At 39.4% G+C, this 12,864-nt stretch overlaps 1 non-coding gene across 1 annotated transcript; it reads left to right on the top strand.

Annotated features, from left to right (window-relative positions):
- The first annotated feature begins 11,692 nt into the window (after positions 1–11,692).
- Positions 11,693–11,799, top strand: LOC142443983 (U6 spliceosomal RNA). Its single transcript, XR_012783680.1, has one exon. It is a non-coding gene; the product is annotated as a U6 spliceosomal RNA (small nuclear RNA).
- The last annotated feature ends 1,065 nt before the right edge of the window (positions 11,800–12,864 follow it).

Below are 12,864 nucleotides of genomic sequence, written 5' to 3'. Positions count from 1 at the left end.
GGGTTCATGTTCCAGAAGTAGATAAATCACCAAGTCTTCCTCCCAGCCCCTATTTCTGGAGATTCCACTAATCCCTGCACACCATGGGTGATCCTGCTTGTATTTGAAATACTGCATGGCAGTGCTTCTGGCATAACAGATACATGCAAGCCACCACAAGATAACACTGAAAGATGAGTGCTGTAAGTGAGAATACAGACTCCATAAACATAAAGAATGTTTCTGTACCATAATACCTTTCACTTATACCTGTGAAAATTGTTTTCTCCCAAATTGAACATTCTGCATATTTCACATTCCCAACTTTATGTAGTACTCAGTTGTCTTTTAGTAAAGATTGATGGAGTGAATATATCTGACCTCTACCAACTGGAATTATCAAGCCTTAGCACCCCTGCAGTCTACTGATCTCCGTGTCTTTCTTGTGTTATGTTTGTTGAACATTTTCAAGTACCTCTTTAAGCAAATGCCAAATCCGTGTTAATTCATCACCTTCATATCCAACCTTATTTCTACAATAACTTTTTATCATTTGGATTGTTATAAAATTGTATTTCTTCCAGTGGGCAATAAACATTAATCATAGTGTTTTATTTATATTCATATAACAGGGATATCACCAAAGATCAACTTTGTTTCAATGCATACTTTTAAGATGTCCATTGTAAAGATGTTGAAAAGAGTCAATGTTCTTTCCTTTTATAGAAATCCAGAAAGATAATGATCATTTGCTTGATCACTTGCAATGTGAAAGATGCATGGACAGAAAGGAACGGTGCTATCAATGTAATACTTTGGAAAGTATTGTTTCTCAGCACAAACACAATTTTCTTCCAAAGGAAAATTATGAGATGTTTGGCTTACATGAAAAAATCAGAAAATTAGATTTAATCATTCTGGAATCAAATCAGAACAGAAGCAACAAAATACACAAGTCAGGTGTGCTCAGTGAAGATGAGAAAACTTTTCTCCACATTGAACAAGAGCAGTTTTGTACTGAAATGCAATTCCCTGAGTGTGAACCACCCAGGCTCATGAAGTCACAATGCATTCAGCATCAGGAGTCTGATGAAATTGAGAAACCAAACACAGGCGATAAATGTGGGATAACCTTCATTGAAGACTCTGTGCTCTATGAGCAGCAGATTATTGATATATTAGATAAAAACTATGAATGCAGTCAATGTGGGCAAAAATTCAAGAAAGCGTTCAAACTCAATGCACATTATCAAAGAAGTCATGAAGGACAAAAGCTAGGGAAATCCTTGCAATGTGGGAAAAGTTTTCACAGTGTATCATACCTCAAGGGACATCAGGAACCTCATGTGACAGGATTGTCCTTTGTATGCAGTGAATGTGGGAAAGGCTTCACCAGGAAGAATTATCTCACTGCTCATCAGCGAATTCATACTGGAGAGAAATCCCATGTATGTGGTCAATGTGGAAAAGCCTTTCTCAGGAAGGATGGTCTCACTGCTCATCAGCGAATTCATACTGGAGAGAAACCCTATGTATGTGGTGACTGTGGGAAAACTTTTTTCAACAAGAGTAACCTTACTGTGCATCAGCGAACTCATACTGGAGAGAAACCCCATGTATGTGGTGAATATGGAAAAGCCTTTATCTGGAAGAATGCTTTCACTGTTCATCAGCGAACTCATACTGGAGAGAAACCCTACATATGTGGTGACTGTGGGAAAACTTTTATCAGCAAGAGTAACTTTACTGTGCATCAGGGAACTCATACTGGAGAGAAACCCCATGTATGTGGTGACTGTGGCAAAACCTTTTTGAAGAAGACTGCTCTCACTGTTCACCAGCGAACTCATACTGGAGAGAAACTCCATGTATGTGGTGAATGTGGCAAAGGCTTTATCCAGAAGACTTCTCTTACTGTTCATCAGCGAACTCATACGGGCGATAAACCCCATATATGTAGTGAATGTGGCAAATGCTTCATTCATAAAGGAAACCTCAAAACTCATCTACAAATTCACAAGAGAAAAACCCTATGTATGTGATGAGTGTGTTAAAACTTTCAGCCAGATGTGATGCCGTACAGCACATCAGAGATTTCACAAAGGACAAAAACCCTTTGCATGAATTAAATGTGGAAAATCTTATATGTGGAAATCTGAGTTCGTTAAACAGGAAAAAATTCCCCACAAGAAAATCTTTCATTGGAGTTAGTGTAACAAAATTTTCAAAACCAAGGAAGAGGTGTTAGAGTTTGGTCTGGGCCAAGCATAGGAACAGACAATTGTGACTTATGGGGACCCATGTACGGCACTGCTGACATGACCCACCTTTGTGGGGAGAGGATCTTCCAGACTTCTACAGGGTACATGGGTACCTCATTGCTCTTCCAGCTTTCAGTGGCAAGAGACCTGAACCTGGTGTTTCCGGATCACAGCTATACCAAGCAGTAGAATGCCCACCCTGATTCCACTTGAACCTTCCCCACCTGCATGCTCTTTGATGTATGGGAACAATTAATCCAGAGGATGAATGGACCACCACAAACCTCAGCCTCCACAACCCTGAAACCAGAAGAACTAGATGGTCTTCAGCTTCCACTACTAATTACTCTGAAAGGGATCACAAAAGAGGGTCCCTGAATCGAGTGGGAGAAGAAAGTGGAACAAAATCAGAATGATAAAATATATCAGGCTTACTGGTCTGAAGGAGATCTGGAACCCGCAGATTATGGACTTTAGTGGCCATTCGCTCTTGGACCTGCACTCACTCCTCCACTTCATCTTTCAGCCGAACAATATACAGGCTTGGAGGGGAAGAATAACATCCAAGAATAACATACACTTCCTGGAAGATGAACTGTACAAAATCAAAAGAACAGCAGTTGCTTATGGATAAAAACTGTGGAATAAGAAGGAACAGGAAAGAAGGATGAATAATATAAAAACTAAGAGAGGGCGGAAGTGGGAAGAAGGCTGATATATCTCGGGGAACACAGTCAATGTATGAATTGTTGAATTGAAAACCAATTTACTCTGTAATGTTTCAAATCATAAAAAAATGAAGAGTTCATGCCTCATCAATGATTTCATGTAGGACAGTTACCATGTAGCTGTAATGTAACAAAGTTTAACAAACTTTTACCTGTGTTTCTAAATTTTCTTGACATAAACACACAAAATTGACAAGCCTTAAATTCAGTCAAGATGGGAAACTCCACAGGAAGTCATATGGCACCACATACCAGTGATCTCATGCAGAAGGAAAGCTCTGGCAATATAGTGACTTTGCATATACCCTCTTTCGTTTCTCTCAGCGTGTCAGTAAATTACATTAGGATTTTAACCAATGTAGTTCAAGTTGTAGGTTAAAATTCTAAATACTTTGTTATTGTTTTATTTTGTTTTTCTGACTGTATGACTAAGAGATAGCATGGAGGAGAAGATCCCCTTCCAGATCTTATCTAGTCGTGATTGAAAAGCTCAACAGATGAATGGAGCCTTTCTTCCAAGATGGCTTTGCCTTAAGTCTGGCATGCTGTCCTGGCTGTAAGCTAGGAATACATACAGGGTTGAGGGCCAGGGCCTTGACCTAAAACTTGGATTTCTCTTTTTTGGACTGATCCCCGAGTGTCTCTTGAAGCTCATGAGATAAAGAAAGTGAAAGCTATATAAAAAGTTATTGATTTTCATTTAAATTAAAATTATGAAATAAAATTATTTAGGCTAATATGGTCTACAACAATGGTTCTCAACTTGTGGGTCACAACCCATTTGAGGTTTGAACGACCCTTTCACAGGGTTCTCCCGATTCATAACAGTAGCAAAATTACAGTCATGAAGTAGCAAGAAAGACAACATAAACTGTGTTAAAGTTTCACAGCATTAGGCAGGTTGAGAACCACTGCTCTAAGTGATCTATAATTACAATGCAATTCTGAACAAGATGCCAGCATCTTTCTTTAAGGACATGGAAATTACTCATCAAGTTTAAAAAACAATCAAATAGACCCAGGATAAACAAGGTTGGAACAAGCATTAAAGGACCCATGGGCCTTTGAATCTGCTGTGACCCACTGCATCTCCCTGTCACTGATCTGATGGGGGACCCACCACCATCAGTGGGAGAAAGAGAAGGGAGGCAGATATTTCTGTATCATTGGCTCCCTGACTCAGAAGGCTCTGGAATCCCGATTGCAGGGTGGTGATGGTGGTGGTGTCATTAAGTAAGAAACCACAACAGGGATTTGCCGAGGAGTGATCCTGGCTGATATAAGAGGTGGGGACTATGAATAGTGTGCTAATGCACAGGCACCACAGCTCCACAACAAAGTCTCTCCAGAGCTGGTTGTTGAAACAAGTTGAATCACAGAGTGGATTAAGTTGGATCACAGAGTGATGTGACCCACAAGTATGCCTTGAATTAGTAAGCTCCACAAGAAAGTGTCTCCAGAGCTGGTTGTTGAAACAAGTTGGATGACAGAGATGGGAGTGATGTGACCCACAGGCATGCCTTGAATTAGTAAGCTCCTTAGATTCCATTATTTGCAATTAGAAAATTATGAGTTCCAGTGCAGCATTATGGTTTGAACATATGCATCCACTAATTCATGCACTAATTTATTCTTTGTGGGATCTGAGAGCTATGAACACACCAAACATTCTTCTGCACTGAGGGAAAACCAATAAAGCAAGCAACCGAGCTAGAAAACAAACAAGCTCTTCCTCCAAAAGCAAACCCACTGTGATTGCATCTCTTCTGAGTCATTGGAACCTTAGAAGACTGATGAGAACTGCTCATTAGGCTTTCTCTGACTGTAGTTATTTATAGGAATAAACATCATCTTACTCGGGGAACCATTGACTGGTATGAATCCCTGACCTTGTGGTGAGCAACCAAATCTTATCCCACAGCACCACCATAGCCCTTTATATCTCTGCACCAACAAGCCCATATTACAGGGTTTCCTAAATGTCACTTATAGAAGCCAAGTCATACTTTTTAATATTATTATATGAATATTAATAAGGAAGGCCATAAAAATAATGACCTTTGACTTATGGTTTTGAAAAATAATGATGAAAATACCGTGGGACAACCTTTCAATAAAAGAAATATGTTTGAGTGAAATGCAGCCAGGGTTCCTTAGAATCAAGGACAGTGAGACTTTGTTTCATGCAACGTTATCAAGATCCCAGTCCCTTGAGAAAGACATCCTCATGATAAAGTAGGGGATCAATGAAGAAGCTACATCATGAGATGGATTGACATGGTGGTGTAACAATGGGCTCAGGAGGCATTATTTTGTTCTGTTGCACATTGAATCACTTAGAATTGGAATGGACTTTGGCATTAACAACATCAAAACAAATCAAAGCACACAAGATTCTTCTCAGGTTGAATAACAATGCCGGGGGAAAGGGGAGATGTTTTATGTGGGAAACCCACCTAACAAAGGGAAATTTGTAACAGAATACACTGTCTTTATCATTGCCCATATGTTGAAGCTCACTGTGTCTTGGCTAATTGGTGGTTGAAAATGTCAACATTTATAGAATTTTACGGTTGGTTGGGTGCAGGATGGTTGCTAGATGCTCCATGAAAGAGAAGAACTGGCTGAAAAGGATTTTCTTTTCCATAATACTCATGGGGAAAAGTAATCATGTCTTTAACAAACTGAATCAAATTGAATCAATTTTTACAAATTGAACTGCCACCCTTTTGGCTAAAAGTTGAGCATTTAATCATTGTGCCACATAATTTTGTGGTCCAGGTTAACCTAAGTATAACTTACATGCATCAACCTTTATTTCTGTAGATGAATGTTTATCTTCTTGTTGCCCATGTTTAGGCATTACATAGATTTCTTCAATGTCAGCACTATTGGTATTTTCTGCTCCCGAGTGTTTATTGCGTGGTGCTGCCTTATGCATTGTATGATTTTAGAAGCACCTCAGACACTATCTGTAGTGCCAGAAACAGCTGCCGCAGTTGTGAAAACTAAGAGTGACTCCCATAATGGCCCAAACCCTGTAAGAAATATCAAAGAAGAATTGATGCATTTGGGTTATGGTGTTAGGGAATACCATTAAATATATCATGGGTGGTCTGAAGGACAAGCAAGTCTGTTTTCACATAAACACATCTTGAATATTTCTTTTTTTTTAAAAAATCTTTTTATTGGAGGCTCGTACAACTCTTATCACAATCCATACATACATACATTGTCTGAAGCACATTTGTACATGTGTTGCCATCCTCAAAAGATTTGCTTTCTATTTGAGCCCTTATTATCAGCTCCTGATTTTTCCACTCCATCACCGCTCCCCCTTCCATCATGAACCCTTGATAATTTATTACATTATTATTTTGTCATATCTTACAATGTCCAATGCCTCCCCACCCATTTTTCTGTTGTCCAACATCTTGAATATTTCTTGGAGCATTCGAGTAAGACTTCATTGCACTTATTTGGTCATGTCATCATGAGGAACTAGTCCCCGAAGAATGGTCTTGTGCTTGGTAAAGTAAAATGTCAATGAAAATGAGAGACTTTCAATGAGAAGGCTGCAATGATCAGTCCAAACAGAGGAATGATTGTTAGGATAGGGCACGCCTGGGTAGCATTTCATCTGTTCTACATAGGATCTCTGAGTTGAAGCCAACTCAAGTGTACCTAATAATATCAACACATGCAATGTAATCCAGGTCAATGTAAGTTAAAATTATTATATGAATATACATGTGTAAGCATGTATGAATATATCTGATTGCTTAAAGAAAATTTGGGACCCATAAGAGAGATTTTTCCTGCATTAAGGTTTCTTTAAGGATCCCTCTTGAGTAAAGTGGTTATGCTTTGGGCAGAGATCTGCACGTAAACAGTTTAAAATAACCAGATGTTCCATGGAAGAGAGGGCTTTTTACTCCTGTAAACAGGTATAGTCTCAGAAACTCACAATGGCATCACTGTGAGTTGGCATAGACTCTGTGGTGGTGTTTGGTGTTTTGGAATGTCTCTGGCTTTGACAACAAATAATTCTAGTTAGTACAGTCAATTGCAGACATATCAGGACATATAAGTGTGAACTCTGTTATATACATTGTCAAAGATAGACAAAGCCCATCCCAATGAAAAGAAGGCACTTTCAGGTACATGAAGATTCCGCAGAGTATATACATGACAATCCCTAGAGATGTGCTGAAAGGGTGGGGGAAACCGCAGCTTCTGAGAGGAAAGCATCCCTGACTCCTCTCTCGTGCATGTCCTGGAACCATGGCCTGTTGCAGGGGGGTTTGTGTCTGGGCTCACACTGACTTCCCATCATTGTGTCTCTAGCACAGCAATACATGCTGTGTTCTCAGGATTCACAGAGCTCAGTTTTAAATAACTTGGCTCTTGGAAATGCCCTTTGTTGATGCTGACTCATGACTGGAGAGATGGATTGTAGTATATTTTCCCATCATGTTATTACCTCAACTCACGCCAGGCCCTTTCCTGGAGCCTGACAATCCAGTGCACATAACAGGTAAAGAGAATCCAGAGACAGCACAGGTGAGAGACAAGGTCTGTGAGAGCTTCACCCATCCAGGGCCTGACTCTTGTAGCTACACCTGAGCCAGGACACCTGGGGATGAACAGAAACAGAGTCATGTGCTCAGATGCTGCATCCCCAGACTTCATGTAGGAATCCCTGAAGCACTCATCTCCCAGAGTTGCCACCAGAAAAAACCCACACATGCTTCATGTTTATGTGGATAAGATTTAGGACACCTCAAAATGCTCTCCAGAGTAACGAGGATTTTGAATTTAAGTATACGCATGCTGTGGCTTCATGTGGGTGCCAAAGAGGTATTTGCATGTTGGAAGTGCATTTGTACATCAAGGTGAACAGGATAAAGTGAGGCCCCTGGGTCTGCTCCTCCCACTCAAAGAATGCTGCTAGCAGCGCCTTTAGGGTAACCCAGATTTCTTCTGAAGTCTTCACTTTATCTGCTGCAGAGTTCTCTGAATCCACACAAGAGTGTATTCTGTTCTGGGAGCTATATGCAGCCACAGACTGAGACCATTTTTATTCCCAGTGATAGGTAGAGACAGATATCAACAGAGAGAAAGAAACAAACAGCCAGACAGAAAGGAGGATAAATGACTATGTAAATAGATAGCTAATGAAAATATCCACCACACACCAGGGCCATATCTCTTCTGATTCATGACACCTACGTTAGTCTGTATTTAAACAATGGAATGTTGTGGTGTGATCAGACAACATCCAAATCACCAAAAATAATGCTAAATTGGGTATCTTTACTTAATTCAAATTTACTGCCATATGTCTTCATACCAAGTTTAACTCATGTGATGGTATTTTCAATTGCTTCATGTGCTTGTGAAAGTTGAGCATTGAATAAAGAAGAGTGAAGAATCATTTCCTATGAACTGAGGTGCTATTGAGGAATACTGGAATTACCATGGACTCTCAAAGGAGCCAACCATGTGGATCGCAGAGTAAAGGTTAACTGATGCTCTGCAGGAGAAAGACTGGACTTTCTATTCCTGTAAACTGTTAGTCTTGGAAACCCACAGGGCAGTCGCTATGAGTCAGCACTGACTTAATGCTAGTTGTTTTGGTTTGGCCAAAGGAACAAACAAATCTTTCTTGAAGTAGTATATCCAGAATGTTCCTTAGAAACCAGGATGATGGTACTTCATCTCACATTTTTTGAACATAATATCAAGAGAGCCCAGTACTTGGAAAAGGGTATCATACTTGGCAAATTAGAGGGCAGTCAAATAGAGTAAAGCCCATGAGGAGACGGAATGACAATAGCTTCAATAATGGACTCAGAGTTATGAACCATAATGAAGATGACTCAATATTGTACGTTGGTTTGTTCTTTTGTGTATAGTGTTGTTGAGTTGGAAATGAATTAACTGACCTAATCCCCCCCAAAAAATAAAATGTACATAGTTAAGAGTGAAAGGAGTGGAGGTTAGCCTGTCAATCAGGAAGCAGCTTGATGATCTCTTTGGAGGCGCTAAGGAGACAAATAGCTCACTGGGGGTGGGACCTCCCCCGCCCTTGCTAGACATCGCATTTGACACACCACATGGAGAAAGGCTGATGGAGCCAGAGTCCTGGGAGTTGTAGGAGCCATGTGGAGACCCCTGCCAGTGCTGAGGCGCTCCTACTGCCACTGGATTCACAAGATGTTTCACCCATTGGCCTGTTATCTTCCTGCATCCATCATTACTTGGCTGTGTGAGTGTAACAAGGAATTTATGGACTAGCATTGCACATCTGGGCTTAATATTGGGCTTATGGACTTGATCTGGATTGGGCTGGGATGTTTTCTTAATACCCAATTGCTCTTGTATATAAAGTTTTTTCTTATACACGAGTGTCTATGAATTTGTTTCTCTAGTCTACATAGACTAACAAATATGCTGAAACCAATATCTATTGATACTTATATGCTGGAAAACTTATGGTTACATAAATTCATACAAAGTTCTCACACAGGATATTCATACAAGGATTGCATATGAATGAGACAAATAAGAATTGAAGAGAGATTGAGAATATTGAAGCACATGATGACCTCCCTTTCATGGTTCTGCATTTTAGTAGTTACACTAACTGAATACAAGCTCAGTGTATATACTACCAGGATCATCACCTACTTGTGTTCTCCTAAAGGCAGGCTGGCAGTTATTCACAAGGTATTTGAAGGGGCTGAGCTTGGAAATCATCCCAGATTTGTGGTCTCTGGATTAACAGACTAAATAAAATGTGGTCTTCGGTGATGTCTTCAAAAGTACCACAAAGCTGTATGTAAAGATGGATATAAAAAACAATGAGCATGCTAAGTGATATGTTCCTGAATGAAGAGATAGAAAGTGAAGTTAGTGGTTTCCTTCTTAAAATAAGTAATAATAATATCTTCAAAGAGACCTGTTGCAGAAGCAGGACATCCAGAATTCTCATTGGAAATTAAAGGACAGGTTTTAAAAAAAATCATTTTATAGGGGGCTTGTACAATTCTTATCACAAACCTGTCATGGATAATGGAACAATGGTAGTACCGTGAGCTAACTGGTGGGTCAGTACTTTGAAAGTATCAGTCATTTCACTGGAGGAAGACAAAGTTTATATGTCCATACATAGTTATAGTGCAAGAAACCTCCGGGGAAGTTCTACCCACAACTTTAAAGCTACTCTGTGTTGGAATCCTTTCTATGGCAGTGAGTTTGTACCTTTTGTTTTTGGTCTCTTGTAAGAAGTACAGGACAAATGCTATTAAAAAGCAAAGATGATGACGTATCATCCTCAATACATGGGACATGTTATGAATGGGATCCTCTGAAGAAAGAGAAACAATTGTTGTTTTTTTTAAAACTTCAAGAGATGTAAACCACCTTCAGTGGCTGTGTTTTTAATAATAGCACAATAATTATGGTAATTATGAAAGGCAAGGTAAAGATAACTGCAAGCTTAGGAAGGATTTCATCTGTTGTACAAAGGGACATTACCAGTGAGGAATGTTTCTGCAGGGCTTTTTATCAACATAAATAAATATAAGGAATAAGAATTCCAATTTATTGACCAACTGGACACATTTCAATCAGACTCATTCTTTTGATGAAGCTGTCAGAGGATACGTCCAACAGTGTAAGAGCCAAATCTCCCATCTTTAAAAATCTAAAGAGGCTCATACAACTCTTATCACAATCCATACATATACATATACATACATCAATTGTATAAAGCACATCCGTACATTCTTTGCCCTAATCATTTTCTTTCTTTTTTAAAAAATCTTTTTATTGGGGCTCATAAGGCTCTTATCACAATCTGTGCATACATCAAATGAGCAAAGCACTCTTATACATTCGTTGCACTCGTCACTCTCATAATTCACCTTCCACTTGGGTTCCCTAATTAAAAAAAAAAAAAAGACTCAAAGGTCACAAAAACCAACCAAAAAAAAAAATCTAAAGAAACTATGTCACTGCCTGACGGAATAAAGAAAAGTGTACTGAAGAAGCAATGGTGACTCTGGATGAGCTAAGAATTCATGTCCTCTGGTAGACCTTTATATCGGACTCTATTCAGGAAGTTTATTGCACATTTCAAAAACCAAGGTCCAAACTGGGATGCTGATACCTTATATAACAAGCCTCAAGGCACATAAGGAAGACCATCACAGTTATCCTGTGCTTGGAACCACATATGCATTTGATAGCAATAGACTGCTTCAGAAAGCTCCATCCCTTGTCCCCCGCCCATCACACTTTTACCTTATAATCTAACCTCAGGTTCCCAGTGATTCCTATCTGACCTATCTCTGTATAATGCAAATGCCCTAGGTTTCTGTCGTACTCACCATTTTGTAGTCCAGCTTCAGGAATAAAAATCAATGCACTCTCTAAATAACCAGCAGAGACACCAGGAAATTTGGAGGTAGGTGAATGGATTTGGTTCACAACCATTCAGAAGTTCAAATCCTTGTGATGCTTAAGTGTACAAGACAGCAGTCCCAGGTTTCTAGCTCCCTAGACTGGACTGTATTTTGTTATGTGTTGCCAATCTTCTGGAACCTGAAACAAAAGAGGAGTGATCACTTAGGTATGTCAGGGTGTGACCACCCCGTTAGTAGTGACCACCCCGCGCCCTGAGCTGAAGATTAGGTATTTGTTTTAAAGACAGAGCTCATGCTCGCTTCGGCAGCACATATACTAAAATTGGAACGATACAGAGAAGATTAGCATGGCCCCTGAGCAAGGATGACACACAAATTCGTGAAGCGTTCCATATTTAAATAAAATAAAATAAAGACAGAGCTCAATCTAGATTAATAAAGTCCATTCTTCTCTTTGTCAGGTTCTCTTCTTCGTGTAATAGAAACAGGTATTTCCTAGTCTCAGAGGATGAATGGATTCCAGGTGTTCCTGAAAGGCAAATATAATGCTTAAGTTAAGTGTTGACCTAGGTTTTGAATGGTTGACTTCGAAGAGGAACCCACGCACCATAATTCGTTATCAAAATAGGTGAATTTTCAGGAAGAATGTATGTTTTCAAGCCAAGTCAATAAACTCATTGCTACAATATTCTCTTTTTTTGGTTAATTTTAACAATTTCTTAGGGGCTCATACAATTCTTATCACAGTTCATACATATACATACATCAATTGTATAAAGCACATCTGTACAGTCTTTGCCCTAATCATTTTCTTTTTTTTTCTCCTCTTTTCTTTTTTTACATTTTATGCTACAATATTCTTATGCTAGTTTTATTGCTATAAAAACATTTACAATTTACTTTAAAAATTTACAGAATTATTAGGTGTGATCAATGCTTTTGGTGCATTGTGTACCTTTCTAGCAACAATGTCTTCCCCTTCACATTTAATTTTTAGTAACCCTTTTCCCTAATTATCGGACTATAACACCCCCATTTCACCCATAGGTTTGAACTTCTAGGGAGAGATAGAAAGCTAGTATCTTGGCCTGCACTTGTGAAACTTGATCCACCAGGAGCCTGCTGGGGTAGGAACACAAAATGAATGTGACGGGAAGAGGCTAAACTGTGATAAAGTAGGGAGACATTAGCCTGAAGTGGTTAGTCGGATATCCTAGTTTGATGTCATTGGCATTGCCCTTTTCAACCCCTAGTGATTGTCTTAGGGAGTTGTGAAGTGGCAGTTACTTGACAGGGGTGTGTGTTTGTGCCCCTATAAAACTAGCATGCAAGTTAGCCTACTAGAAAAATGCACAATTTATTTTTGACTCTGGCATGCACACTCATCATAAATATCTGGACTATAAGGCTCACCAATTCCCTAAGCCTTAAGTCCAGGTTTCAATCGCAGAGCTCTGAAGCAGG

The sequence above is a fragment of the Tenrec ecaudatus genome, chromosome 3, assembly GCF_050624435.1.
Source record: "Tenrec ecaudatus isolate mTenEca1 chromosome 3, mTenEca1.hap1, whole genome shotgun sequence".
NCBI classification, from domain to species: domain Eukaryota; kingdom Metazoa; phylum Chordata; class Mammalia; order Afrosoricida; family Tenrecidae; genus Tenrec; species Tenrec ecaudatus.
Note: the sequence above shows the minus strand (reverse complement) of the source record. Positions and strands in the feature narration are given on the sequence as shown.